General features: G+C 34.3%; 1 protein-coding gene and 1 long non-coding RNA gene across 2 annotated transcripts in view; both read right to left on the bottom strand.

The window, feature by feature from the left end:
• The window catches only part of Idua (alpha-L-iduronidase), an 85,194-nt gene that overhangs the window by 27,690 nt on the left and 42,587 nt on the right, over window positions 1-14,917 (bottom strand). The gene's annotated exons all lie outside the window — the stretch shown is intronic.
• LOC142224081 (uncharacterized) lies at window positions 10,904-11,336 on the bottom strand. Its single transcript, XR_012719024.1, has 2 exons — window positions 11,177-11,336; window positions 10,904-11,115 (listed from the first exon to the last, which is right to left on the bottom strand). It is a non-coding gene; the product is annotated as an uncharacterized LOC142224081 (long non-coding RNA).

Here is a 14,917-nt window from a genome sequence, read left to right as displayed (position 1 = left end):
AAATTTTGTCAAATTTTTTTTTTCTATATAGAAAACTTTCTCAATTTTTTTTCCACATAGAAAATTTTCTCAAAATTTTATTTCTATAGAAAATTTTGTTAACATTTTATTTCTATAGAAAATTTTGTTAAAATTTTATTTCTATAGAATATTTTGTCTAAATTTTATTTCTATAGAATATTTTATCAATATTTTATTTCTATAGAAAATTTTCTCAAAATTTTATTTATATAGAATATTATCTCAAAATTTTATTTCTATAGAATATTTTGTCAGAATTTTATTTCTATAGCAAATTTTTTCAAAATTATATTTCTATAGAAAATTTTGTCAGAATTTTATTTCTATAGAAAATTTTGTCAAAATTTTATTTCTATAGAAAATTTTTTTTAAATTTTATTTCTAAGGAAATTTTGTCAAAATTTTGTTTCTATAGAAAATGTTCTCAAAATTTTTTTCTATATTGAAAATTTTCTCAAAATTTTATTTCTATAGAAAATTTTCTCAAAATTTTATTTCTGTAGAAAATTATCTCAATTTTTTTTTCTATATAGAAAATTTTCTCAAAATTTGATTTCTATCCATAAAATTTTATTTGTATAGAAAATTTTATTTCTAAATACAATTTTATTCCTGTATAGAAAGTTATCTCAAATTTTTTTCAATACAAAAAATTTTGGCAAAATTTTATTTCCATAGAAAATTGTGTCAATTTATTTCTATGTAAAGGGTGATACGGTCAAAATTTGGTCAATATAAACTTGACGTATTTCTTTCAATTTTGCATTTAAAAAACCTGAACACCCCTCATTTTGAAGGTGTATGTGTGTAGAATGTTGCTCCTATTTTGATTTTGGAATTCACTCTTTAGTTGTCAAAACGCCGTCCAACCAAGAAGAGCAGCGTATCAAAATTTTGCTCGCGCATCGCGAAAATCCGAGCTACTCGCACGCAAAGCTGGCAAAATTGCTAAAAGTTGCCAAATCAACCGTTGCAAATGTAATTAAAGTGTTTGGGGAACGATTGTCGACAGCCAGTAAGTCTGGATCGGGGGGAAATCGAAAACCGGAAGCCGCTGAGACGACAGTTTCAGCGAAACCCTAAACTCTCTCTCCGAGATGCCGCAAATAATCTGGGTGTATCGTCTACAACCGTGCATCGAGCCAAAAAACGAGCCGGACTATCGACTTACAAGAAGGTAGTGACTCCAAATCGCGATGATAAACAAAATACGACGGCCAAAGCGCGATCCCGGATGCTGTACACGACGATGCTGACGAAGTTTGACTGCGTGGTAATGGACGACGAAACCTACGTCAAAGCCGACTATAAGCAGCTTCCGGGACAGGAGTTTTATACGGCAAAAGGAGGGGGAAAGGTAGCAGATATTTTCAAGCACATAAAACTGTCAAAGTTCGCAAAGAAATATCTGGTTTGGCAAGCCATCTGTACTTGTGGCTTGAAAAGCAGCATTTTCATAGCAAGAAATTTACGTGAAAGAGTGTTTGAATAAACGTCTGCTGCCTTTGCTGAAGAAACACGGTTGTTCCGTACTGTTTTGGCCGGATTTGGCATCTTGCCATTACGGTAAAAAGGTCATGGAGTGGTACGCCGCCAACAACGTGCAGGTGGTTCCCAAGGACAAGAACCCTCCCAACACGCCAGAGCTCCGCCCAATTGAGAAATACTAAGCTATTGCCAAGCGGAACCTAAAGAAGACCAAAAAAACTGCTAAGGACGAGCAGCAGTTCAAGGCAAACTGGCTTTCTTCGGCGAAGAAGGTGGACAAGGTGGCTGTACAAAATCTGATGGCAGGTGTCAAGCGTGAGGCCCGGTAAAGCCTAACTGAATATTTTTCCTGAATTTTATACTAATTGAACTTGAAAAAGAAATTTAATTTGATTTTTTAAATAAACGATTTCACCGATTTACACGCGTTTTCCCTTGACCAAATTTTGACCGTATCACCCTTTATGTGTATAATTTTATTTCTATATAGAAAATTTTGTCAGAATATTATTTTTGTACAAAATTTATGAAGTACCTCCTTGCAAAATCTACCAAAACATCAAAAATTCTACCAATCTACCAAACAATAAAAAAATCTAACTTCTACCAACTTTGGCAACGTGTCTAACACATAATTTTACTAGAAAATTTTATTTAGAAGTAAATTTTCGTTCATAAATACAAGGTGACCATTTTCACACCTCCAGCATCTGGAAGACGATCACCAGTCTCTTGGTGTTGTGGTCCGAAATCTTGATCTTATTGCAGCTTGTTGGATGTGACAAAATTTTAAATTATTACTAATTTTTTGCTTTTTTTCTTTCAAACAAAATTCTCAAAACTGTATTGGGGATTTTTGTGGGGAATTTATGTTTAAATTGGGGATTTTTGGGGACGAAAACATCATAATTTGGGGACAAAAGCCATAAAAATACTGGCAACACTAATAGTCAGGCTTGTGTAGACTGGTATCTGGTAATTTCTTTTCAATAACTTAATAGTATCAATTCCCTTAATTTTCTTGTCAAATAAGCTGCAATAAATATTGTAATAATATGTGTGTTTAGATTTCTAAACATGCACTATCTGCGATATGTGTCTTTAGGATAGATAAGGTTTACGGCATAATAAAATGAAAACGCATTACATGTGTAGCCGTAGCTGATAACGCAGCAATGTGGTGCACATGCGTGGCCATAAATATTATTAAGGGGTTTATGTTCTTATCTTTACTTTTTAAGAATATTTAGATTGTAGCTAGTTTAAGATTTAGTATATAAGTATGAATATTTTTTACAATAAATTAGTGACGTACAACCACTCAATCGTGTAAGAAGTTTTTATTATTTCTTTACAATGTGATATTTATTTTATTTATCCATTCAAAAAATCTTGCATTAACCAAAAATCTAGAAATAAGGGAATGATTTGATAAAAGTATGTTTGGCTAGTATTAAACAGAATAATTTCTTCAACGTATTAGTATTGCCAATAAATTGAATCGGCATAGGTAAAGAGTTGTAAGTGACTGGAAAAAATATTAGAAGATATGTTGTAAGTGACTGGAAAAAATATTTGTACAAATATCTAAATAAAACAGGAACCCCAAGTATTTTATTTCAAAAGCTTTCATAAAAAAAAAAAATCTGACAAAAAGAAAAAATATTTCATTGAAATATAAGTAAGAAATTTGAGTTGAAGATAATTTCCTTATTAAATTTGGGGAAGCAAAAAAAGAATTAAAATACTTTTACATCGCCGGGAATTCGATCCTTGGTATTATCAGCATCGCTAAAGAAAATCAAGAATATCAACAAATTTTAGCTAAAATTCCGATTAACAAAAGAGGGAAAAAGGAAAACATTATAATAATCATAAATTTATTTACAATTTGGTGTGGTAAGTTATAGGATATTAGCACAAAACCGCGACTTATTACTAATCTTGTTATAGGTCTGGGACCCAAGGGGATCCCACAGGCCACATCAGCTGTACCTTTGGAAGTAAATCGTTTTGTAGAACATTTGGTACATCAAACATTATAAATTGAATTAATTAATCATAAAAGAAAACGCAATATGAACTTAAAGGATGGAAGGAAATTAGCGGATAAATTATATTAAGAAGAAATACAAAATTATTTACTAAATATTACCTACTGATAAAGATGCTACAACTAAAGGATTATAAGAACTTTTTATCTAATCTTGAATTACACGATTGAACAGTAGGAATTAAATATTTCCAAAACAAATATTTATTTTCAATGTCATATAGTTATATAAATATATATATATATATATATATATATATATATATATATATATATATATATATATATATAATATATATATATATATATATATATATATATATATATGTATATATGTATATATATATATATATATATATATATATATATATATATATATATATATATATATATATATATATATATATATATATATATATATATATATATATATATATATATATATATATATTATTTATTATTATCACTTTAATTCACATTAACACAGCATTAATACATACATTTTTTTGTTTTTTTTTATTTAAACATTAATTAATTGATCAATTCTGTTAAACATTTCATGATTTTAATATAATTTACAATTATGTTTTTCCTATAAATCCGGAAATTTTAATTTACGAAAGGTAACAATGGCATAATGAGGCAACGATAAAGGGACTTATTGGCTAAGTTCCATCTAATGCCAATTCGATCTATAAGCATAAAAATAGAACTATCTATATTCGATTTATTTTTTTTATAAAAGAGCTATCTTAAAATTTTCTTTTATGATGACCGATCCGAATCTCTTCCTCTTGAACAAGAACTCTCCCAAGACTGAGCATGGCCGAGAACAAGAAGATAGCCAAGTTCAAAGAGGTAGAAACCGTAAGGGGGTTCGTCACAGAGTTCCACAGGCGAACGGCGAAAGTAACGATGATGTTTTAGAAATATTAAAATTCATCTCTTCGATCTTCCAAAAACGTAATTTATTGTAAAGATATTTTGGTTCTTTAGTGTAGATAATCTTTTGCAGTAAAATTAACGTTATGATTTTCGCAAATCTACACCATAAAGACATTTAGTGTGAGTAGGAAAACTAACAAAGCGTTTGTATGCAGGAGGATTAGTTATATTTAGATCCACTTTGTGGGTCGATTTTCAAGTGTTCCTAAGAAGAGTTTTGTTGTATTTTTAACTGATGTGACAACCTGATCCTTTCTGACATACAAATGTAAACAAATGTTAATTGTTGTTGCAAACACAATAAGCGCTTGTTACGCAACTTGGAAAATTAACTACTGGTACTGGTTCCATAGGGGGAAGCCAGAACAACATCGTTGGTAATAGCAGCAGTATCATCACAGCTCTCGTGCCTAATTTCGACGTTTTTGACCTCGGAAAGGAAACTTACAAAAATTACGTCCAAAGTTTCTCGAATTACGTAACCATGAAGGGGGTACAAACCAACGAAAGCTACTGCACAAAGTTCAATTGGCACAAAATTTTTCAACACGATGGCCTCGCTGCACTAAAAGTTGCGACAGAATTAAAGTACGATGAGTTAATAAAACTTTTGGAAGAACATTTGGCACCAAAAACAAACATTCTTGGGTAACAAAAAAATAAAAAACGCATACGTCTCTCAGACGTAGATAAGGGTTAATACGTGCGAATTTGTGTCACCGTGTCAATGTGTAGTTACTATTGCAGATGTCTTTCTGAGGGCTCAGTTCATCAGGGACATAAACGACAATAATATCAGAGAGCCGGTCCTACAAGCAAGTGCAAGTAGGCTTGATGATATTGTATCAAAAGCATTGGCTTTAGAGGCGGCAAAATCGGTTGCTGAAGTGCCGGCCACCAGACTACAACACCATATAGCATTATAGGTCTAACCACTGCCATGTATAGCCAATGCACAATTTTCGGTTTTAGTCCCTACTTTTTTCCTATTGCCTTTTTGCACGAGTACAAAGCTACCGAGGCTTTTCTCGCTCTTTTTTCAATATTAAGCCTAAAGTTCAGCTTCCTGTCCAGAATAACGCCAAGGTATTTTGCACACTCACCAAAGGAAATTTCAATACCCCCTAAAGATAAGGGCTTAACGTGGGAGTTTTGCGATCTTTGCAGTACATGACTAATTCTGTCTTTGCAGGATTTACCCCAAGACCATTCTCTTTCGCCCATTTCTCAGTCATCCGGAAGGCTCTCTGTATAACATTTCTGATTGTGGATGGGAATTTTCCCCTGACGGCTAGAGCCACATCGTCTGGGTATGCCACCACTTTTATCCTTTCTTTTTCTTGGGAAACCAGAAGGTTGTTTATAGAAACATTCCAAAGAAGAGGTGATAGAACTCCTCCTTCAGAGTAGCCAGTCCATTTACTATAGAGCTCGGACGTTATTGAATGACCCCTCGATGTCTAGAAACGCCACGATTGTGTATTCATTAACAGATAGTGAGCTTTCAATAAAACTGACTAGTTCATGCAAAGCGGTCTCATTAGACCTGCCCTTCGAGTATGCATGTTGTCGTTTCTAGAGCAAACTTGAATCGACGCTAGTTCTAAGAAAAATATCTATCCTCTCCAGAGTCTTAAGTAGGAATGAGCTTGATTGGTCGGAAATCCTTCGCACTCGAGTGAGAGGCTTTTCCCGCTTTAGGTATGAAAACGACTTTTGTTCCCTCCACTTTTCTGGAATATATGCTATGCTTGTACATCCTTTATATATCACCGTCAACCAGGGGATAATTCTTTCAGCCACTGCTTGTAATTCGGCCGGAGTAATTCCATCAGGTCCGGGGGATTTGAATGGTCCAAAGCTATTTAAAGCCCATTTTATTCTAGATTCCGACACAATTTCCTCGATAGAAAATGACCGCTGAGCCACTGTGGCACCGCCAGAACATGGTTCAACTGTCTGATTTCCAGGAAAATGTGTGTCCAATAGTACCTCCAGCGTCTCCTCACTAGACGTTGTCCAATTGCCCTCCGATATTTTAATGAAACCTGGAGCGGAGATAGTGGATGCTAGTACCTTCCGTAGTCTAGAAGCCTCGGACGTATTCTCAATACTGCTGCAGTAAACATTCCAAGAGTTGTGCTGAGCCTTTCTCAGTTCTCGCTTGTATCCTCTCAGATTCTTTTTGTAAGCGTCCCAATCTTCAGGAGCTCTGGTGGACTTTGCTTTGTTAAAGAGTTTCTTGCAGGATTTCCTCATATTACTTAACTCCGTAGACCACCATGGTGGTGATTTTTCCTCCTTGGCTTCCCTCTAGGGCATGCAGCTTTCAGTAAGATGTTGAAGGCCTTAGTTATACGCTCCACTGCGTGTTCGATATCTTGCACAGTGCTCATATTTGTCTCTGGTACTTCCGGTATCATCATATCGAGCGATTCCCTATACCTATTCCAATCAGCTTTCCTAACATTTGGCAGAATATGGTATTGGTGGTATGAACATAAAATTTGAAACTGATGTAGCGATGATCTGAGAAGCTATGTTCCCCCAAAACTTTCCACTCAGATATCTTATCATTCAATTCCGGAGAGGCCAATATGACGTCCACACCTCTTGCCTGTTTTTGGTGACGAAGGTTGGTGCATCTCCCTTATTGCAAACTACCAGGTTAGTACCTGGTAGTTTGCATTAGTATCACTACTTCCCCAAATACTATGATGTGCATTTGCGTCGCATCCCGTAATGAGTTTTGTCTTTGTTTTCAGTGACTCCTTAACTAAGGTCTTAACGGCAAATGGATACAATTCCCTATCATGTCCCATGTAGACCAAAGATACCCAGTGCATTTGGATATCTCTAGACTGGCTACGACAGTGTCAGCATTGTTCAATGAAGGAAGCAGAAACAAGTTTAGTTCGTTTGTTAGCAATTATACATGCTCGAATTATATCTTTACCGGTATTATGTAAAAGTTTGAATCCCGGAATGCTTAATTAACAGATCTTGTTCTTATATATGTATGATTCTTGAATAAGATTTATATAAATGTCTCCTTTCATCAGGAGAACTTTTAAGGCAGCACAAGCGGCCTTACAATGGTGAAGATTTATCTGGAGGAACCGTAGAACCATCCAAATTTTCAACCACCGTCACATCAGCCGCTTCAATTGAGTCATCAAGGGCTTCCTCTTCACAGATCTCGGTGACTCTCGTAACAACCCGCGGTTTAGCTTTGGTGAGGTATGAGCCTGTAGGGACTTGCTGCATACGATGTTCGTCTATGTCTGCAGTTTTTATGTCTCCTTCGGCTTCGCAAGATTTTTCTTCTTCTGACTCTACCGGAGGCTTGTCCGTATCCTTTGGCTGATCGCTTTTGTATACCTTCATATGGATATCATGAAAGCCATAACTTACACGTCCTTGGGTCTGGACTAGATGTATGTGCTCTAGGTTTGGCCGGTATATCTTTTTTATCGACTAACTCCAAAACGGCTCCTTCCCAAACTTCACCAATTAGCAGCATCAATGCAGCTTTAAAGCAATCCATAGACCTCTGGTCCGCAAAAGCTATTAACTTATATCGTCCTTGATACCATAATAACCATCACAAGGCTGTCTTTTCCAACTGAAGCAAACGATCTTTGATCCCGTTTAGAGGATGACAGCTCATCCGGTGATCGTTCCCTTTTTCCAGCTTCAAGAATTCCTTGAGCCCATTTTAAGGAATCGCTTTGCTTAGCCGACAACGTGCTTGGGTCGACTGATCCTAATTTCTTTAGGATAAACAAAGCATTTCTTCGTTCCTTGAATCTCTTTCGAGAGGGATTGCCTCCTTTTGATGTCGTCACCTTAGAAAAGGTTCGACTTGCCAAAGTGTCACCGCCAGTCGACCCGTCTACAGGTCGACTAATTGGGCCTGACTCTTGGTCGCTGCCCAAATGTATAACTTCAGTCATTACCCGTCCACTGGGCCTTCACCAATTAGCTTCAAAGCAGCTTTAAAGCAATCCATAGACCTCTGGTCCGCAAATGCTATTAACTTATATCGTCCTTGATACCATCCAGCATCTTACTGTCGAGGATGTGGGCCGGGAAACTTTTTCCCCACCTCTGAGTAGACACCAGACATCGCGTTCTCAATTTCGCCCCATTTTTGCCTTGGAACCATACCGTCCAATACTCCTTTATTAATGATAGCCATCACATGGCTGTCTTTTGCAACTGAGGCAAACGATCTTTGATCCCGTTTAGAGGATGGCAGTTCACTCGGTGACCGTTCCCTTTTTCCAGCTTCAAGAATTCCTTGAGCCCTTTTTAAGGAATCACATTGCTTAGCTGACAACGTGCTTGGGTCGACAGATCCTAATTTCTTTAAGATAAACAAAGAATTTCTGCGTTCTTTGAATCTCTTTCGTGAGGCATTACCCCCTTTTGATGTCGTGACCTTAGAAAAGGTTCGACTTGCCAAAGTGTCGACCCGTCGACAGGTCGACTAATTGGGACTGACTCTTTGTCACTGCCCAAATTTATAACTTCAGTCGATACCCGTCCACTGGGCCCTGAAGTTAGCAACCAAGTGGATGACTTTGAATTTCGCTGCATGGTGGTTTAATTTTCCACCTCACGTGAAATTCGTAATAAGTACTTATTACGATGAAATATGGTGAAGGACATTATTTTTTAGTTGTAGTGGATGTGAAATCTAAGTGGGCTGCATGTGACTATCAGCTCCAACATCTTCTTCAACAATATCCATATTGAATAATATTTTTGTAAGGAATGAATTTCCTGACATTTTAGTTTCGGACAACACCACTATTTTTAAAAGTGAGGAATTCACAAACTTTTGCATTAACTCTGGAATTTTCCAGAAATATATTGCCCCAGGACATCCTGCAACAATCGTCTATATCAAAAAAAGTGCGATATAATCTATTTCGATACAGGGCAATTCCTCTCCGAAACGGGAAGTCACCATCAGAAATGTATTTCGGAAGACAAATAAGAAAAAAATTAAATGCTTTGAAACCAGATCAAAACGAACCTGTACGTGATCTTAGTGAAGGTGGCCGTGTCCAACCAAGATATTATACGGCAAACAAGCAGATTTGAAGAAATTAGGTAAATTGCATTACATTACCGTTGCATTGCATTACCGTTACTAATGTATGTGTGCTTGGGCTCACCATCATACGATTAAAAAAACAAAATCACTCATCGTTTTAGGGGTAAGCTTTTACCCCTTGTAACATGTTATTATTATGACAAATGCCTTGGGAACCAGTCTTAGACTGGCACTTCTAGCGGCTTCTCAAAGAAGTGAGCAACAACCAATTCTTGTAACACTTAGGAATGACTCCATACCAAGTCGTCGTGCTTCGCAAAGGCAGTGAAGAGCTCCTCAACATTTTGGAGACTATATAAGACATAAAATTTTATTAGTTTCGAAATTAAGTGAGGGAGAATTGTGGCACTGATGTGGCAACCTGATCCTTTCTAACATACAAATGTAAACAAATGTCAATTGTTGTTGTTGTGTAATAATCTTTACTTATTCCTTTTTCTATTGTCATTCTGATCTCCATTTTGTCATTCGATAAAAAGCCGTTATTTGATGTACAACTCTTTCTTTAAAATAAAGTAGTAATTATGGAATAAACTTCCAATATTCTTTTTATTCGGCCATAAACCAAGTACGGGTTACAAGTTTAAAGTTGAAAGTGGATATAGCAATTAGCCTCAAGCTAAGGAAATCCACTCTCAAAAATGAGTTAATCATCTAGTTAATCATATGAGACAATAATATACTTTGTAAAATCTAAAAAACATTGCTCGAGGATAGTTTTTGAAAATTTGAATTGAGTCTGTTGGCCTTAATTGTGTAGGATCCTATTCTGATGATTTCATGGGCGTTATGGGCTATGTACTATTAAGACCAATTTTGCGGGTTGATTTTTGGGCATTTCTACGAGTTGAAAGGCAAACGTAGCCTCAAGCTACACACAACAATTTTTTTTTTGATTTCTATCACGAAAATCGCGAATTCAATCATTTTTTATTTGAAACGTCTTCAATCACGAAAATGATAGTATCAATCCCCCATTTTGATTGAAAACCAACACGATTTTCAATTAAAAATTTAATTGACTTTTGTCACGGAATCAATTAATTGTATGATTGAATCAATTAAAAAAATTATTGGTTTTTGACATAAAATTCAATCAATGTTTTAATTTAATCAATTAAAATTTTATTTAGTTTCGCGACAAATATCAATAAACTATTTGATTGATTCAGTTAAATAATTAATTGATATTGCAAATGAATTTCAATCAAAACATTAATTAATTTCGCACCGAAAACTTTATTTAATTTTGTTTGAAATAAAAGAAAATATTCATTATTTAATTTTTGTGAATTTTATTTGTGTGTTTTGCTCTAACATAACTTACGCACACAATTACGATCAATAACAACTAAAGGGTGAACATAAACTACATAGATCATTATGCTCTTTATCATAATAACCATGTCAGCATGTTCCTTGTAATATGTAGATGCGCCTAGATTTCCAATAAATAAGCAGTCTGTAAGCTAAATTAGTTTCTCTGAAAGTAAACATAATAATTAGAACTTTTTTAATTAAGAGTAAATTTTGTTAAACATTACCTGCATAGAATATCAAGTTGTATTCATAGTTCCAGGTCACAGAGTTATAATCTTTTTTTGCCATTGTGGTCTTTTAGCATAAAAAGGCGTGTTGATGGGGCTCGGCAAGATTAACTTTAGTAGCAATTCCTTTTCTAAATTTCCACACAGTGATTAAAAATTGGACTAATCAGAGACAAAAATAATATCAAAGCAACATAATATAAGAAATTATATTGATACATTGCAAATTCTGGAAATAAACAATATTATATATAGAACTATATTATAGAACTTCGTTTGCCAACGCTACTTCGTCTTCCAACACATCCATACCGCTAGGCGTGAAAAATTTTACAATTTTAAAACACCAATACGGTAGCCACCTTTTGATTGCACAAATATTCTGTATACTAGACGATTTTTGATTAAAATAATAGAGGTAATTCATTGACCAATTTAATGAAATAAAAATGCTCACTAAAGGAAATTAATTTTATATTTTCATAAAAAATTATATTAGTTTAGTCTGTTTAATATAAATAGGCTTCAATGGAAAATTTTATTCACATTTCACAATTGGTTACCTTCAATATATGTAGATTGTGTTCCATATTTACAACACCGCAAAACACAAACGCCTGTAATTCCAAATGCATTCTGTCATATATTTTTCAGTCCTTTACCGCATGGTCATTTGTTGTTTATTTCAACCCTTTTGTATGACTTGTTACTCTGTTTAAAAAATGTATGCATACATTTCGAACGCAGCTGACATAATGTCATGTTTTTCAATTTAAGCGAAATTACTTCCACAGACTGTTGTCACGTGTTGTTGAACAAATACACATTCTCTTTACACGCTCTTTCTCTCCATCGCTCAAAACTATTCAATTATAATTACAAAGATGATTGAATCAATCACATGTTTAATTAGGGAGGGAAAAATTGTCAATCACGCGTGTAATTGAAAATTATTTCCAAATTGGTTAACAAATTAATTGAATCAATTAATATTTTAATTGGAAACGTAACAAATATCAATGTTTTTTTAAATTGGTTCGGATTTGATTAAATAAGTGTTACCTTTAGTTTCCCATAAACAATGGCCTCTCTCTTTTGTCAGGATTAAAACGCGGGTGCGATTATATTCAATATATAATTTATTAAAAATATAATTAGGAATAATTGGTGTTAACAAAAAAAAAACTTGTACGCTGCTTAGCTCAACTCTAGGCTCTAATAATCTAACAAGAATGAATAAACACTGTTGTATCAAAAGGTATATAAAAGTACAAAAAAAGGAGAGAAAATTTATCGATAGCTAACATTCGACCATCCTTCTCAAGGATCGTCCTCGATCCTACTTCGGGGTATAGTCCTTAAGATAACTAGGCATAGTCTTCTTTCGGCTTGATCTTCCTGCAACATTGGATATCGTCATTTCCGTTGAATCATAATCATCTTTGACTTCGTTTAAGCTCGGGGTAATCGGAAACTCGGTATCGATCATTAGGCAAGACTTCGGTTACAGAATATGGACCTTTATAATGCGCTAACAGTTTAGTTGATTCTCCAGTAGTTACATGCTCACGTCGAATCATTACAAAATATCTTGGTAAATAAGTGTTTGCATGTCATCGCTTCTTGTAAAACTGTGTACGTTGTGTTTCCTGATCAGCTCTTATTCGTTCAATCGCTTTTGACCTCAAATCCATAATTTCTTCATTGCCTTCAATCTCAATAGCATCATCCAACCTGTTCGTCAAAAGTTATCTCTGATCGTAATTAAAAAGTAGCTTGAACGGTGTAGTCTTCAAAACATTATGGATCGTATTATTTATACTCCATTGGACTATACCAATATGTTGATCACTTCCGTTTTGCTTTTTGTACAAAGTCGCTGGCTCTCTGTCCTTTATGATGCGGTTTGGAACACCAAAAATTATCATAACATCTTCCATCGCTCTCACTGTTGTGGCACTTTTCACATTTCTACAGGTTTTAATATACAAAATTCGTAAATCCATCAATAAGTATGTAAAGATTTCCATATTTTTCTCGAACTAGCACCATTTGTTCGAGGAAAATATGGAGTGATCAGCATGAATAGTGTGAAATGGAACATTGTAACAGACCAATAAAACATCATACACATCATTTCGTTTACATATTACTTTTTCGTATTTGTTCATTTTGCATCTACCAATTTATCTTAATTTGTTTCTAATGCTAAATTTCAATAACAGAGATCAATCATGTTAATAAAAAAAACTCATAACAGCGTTAAGTAGTCATTGCTATGCTAGTGATTAGTCACAACAACGAAAGCATTAACATAACTCTTGCTCTCATTAGTAATGTTATATCGCTTGTGGTAATCACTCATACAAATTATAACGTTTTTCTTATTTTCAATTGTATTTTTTTGTATCACTCTCAAATACTCAGCTCATTTGACCAATCACTATGCGAGATGCATAGTGATTGGTCATACATAATTTGGATAAAAGCTTAGTGGTAAGATGTAAACAAAAAGTAAATTCATTCTGATCGAGAAATAAACGAATAAAGACACATTCAAAAGGAAAGCGCTGAGTTTCATTTCAGAAGGAAAATAAAAAAAAATATTATTAAAATTTATAATATCGCTAAGACTCAGGAAGTTTAGCTGCTGTAGCAAGCGATTCCTAAGACGGATACCGAGCCTTGTCGACTTATCCCTGTCTAGGAAATAAAATACAAAATTAAATAAATAGAAATAAAAAAACACTTTAAGGTGAAACCCTCGATAATGATCTAGAGGATTTCTTCCTTACAACACCTATTTTATCTATAGAATGTAGATACCCTTGCTTCCTTCCAGCAGGTTTCTTGTGGCACAAGCATTCGAAACAAGCTCCTATATATCTCTTCACATAGTTTCGTAGCTTCGGGAATCAGTATTTCTCTTTAATCTTTGTAAGTCTTATCCAATCCAGTATGTCCAATTTCATCATGATTCATTTGCATCACTCGGTATCTCGCAGAATCTGGTATATATAAAAGATCATTTTTCTCTTCAACTTTGTACACTCAACCATCTTTTATTTTAAACTCAGATTTAATTCGCATATCGTCCATTGTTAACTCTTTCTTTTTCTCAATAGAATCTTTAATTCTAATTATTCTGTCATCGTGAGGCTCAGCTCAATGCGTCATGTCTGTTTGTATGCTTTGCCTGGTGTATGCTTTATATCAAAATTGAACTCGGATAACTTTAGCCACCATCTCCCTATTCTGGGCAAAATATTCTTTTTAGTCATAGGACATCTTACGGCGTTACAATCAGTTTTAATGGTAAATTGAATTACAATCAAATAACACTAGTTTACACTCAAAATGTACAATTGATAAAAACCAACTTTTCTTGTATTTTAAGCTGCTGAATTCGAAAAAATGTTTAAAAATTTTTTTATGGAACCGTTTTTGAGATATCCCGTTATTTTTAAATTTTCGCTCTTTTTTCACTAAACACAATATATCTCGAGTTAGAAACGTCCGATTATAACGTTGTTGATACACAAATGAAAGGTTATAAGATGACGAATAATCGTGTGCAAATGGATTTGTGATAAGTGGTTCAAAAAATATCAATGCGAAAAATCAAAATTTTCAAAAAATTCGTGTTCTACAACGGACCTTTTCCGCCAGAAAAGTATAAACCAATTATAATAAAATTCTTTTCTCTTCGTGGTCGTATAGACGATACTCTAACGTAAG

The sequence above is a fragment of the Haematobia irritans genome, chromosome 2 (genome assembly GCF_050003625.1).
Source record: "Haematobia irritans isolate KBUSLIRL chromosome 2, ASM5000362v1, whole genome shotgun sequence".
Taxonomy (NCBI): Eukaryota; Metazoa; Arthropoda; class Insecta; order Diptera; family Muscidae; genus Haematobia; species Haematobia irritans.
This window is presented reverse-complemented; position numbering and strand designations above follow the sequence as displayed.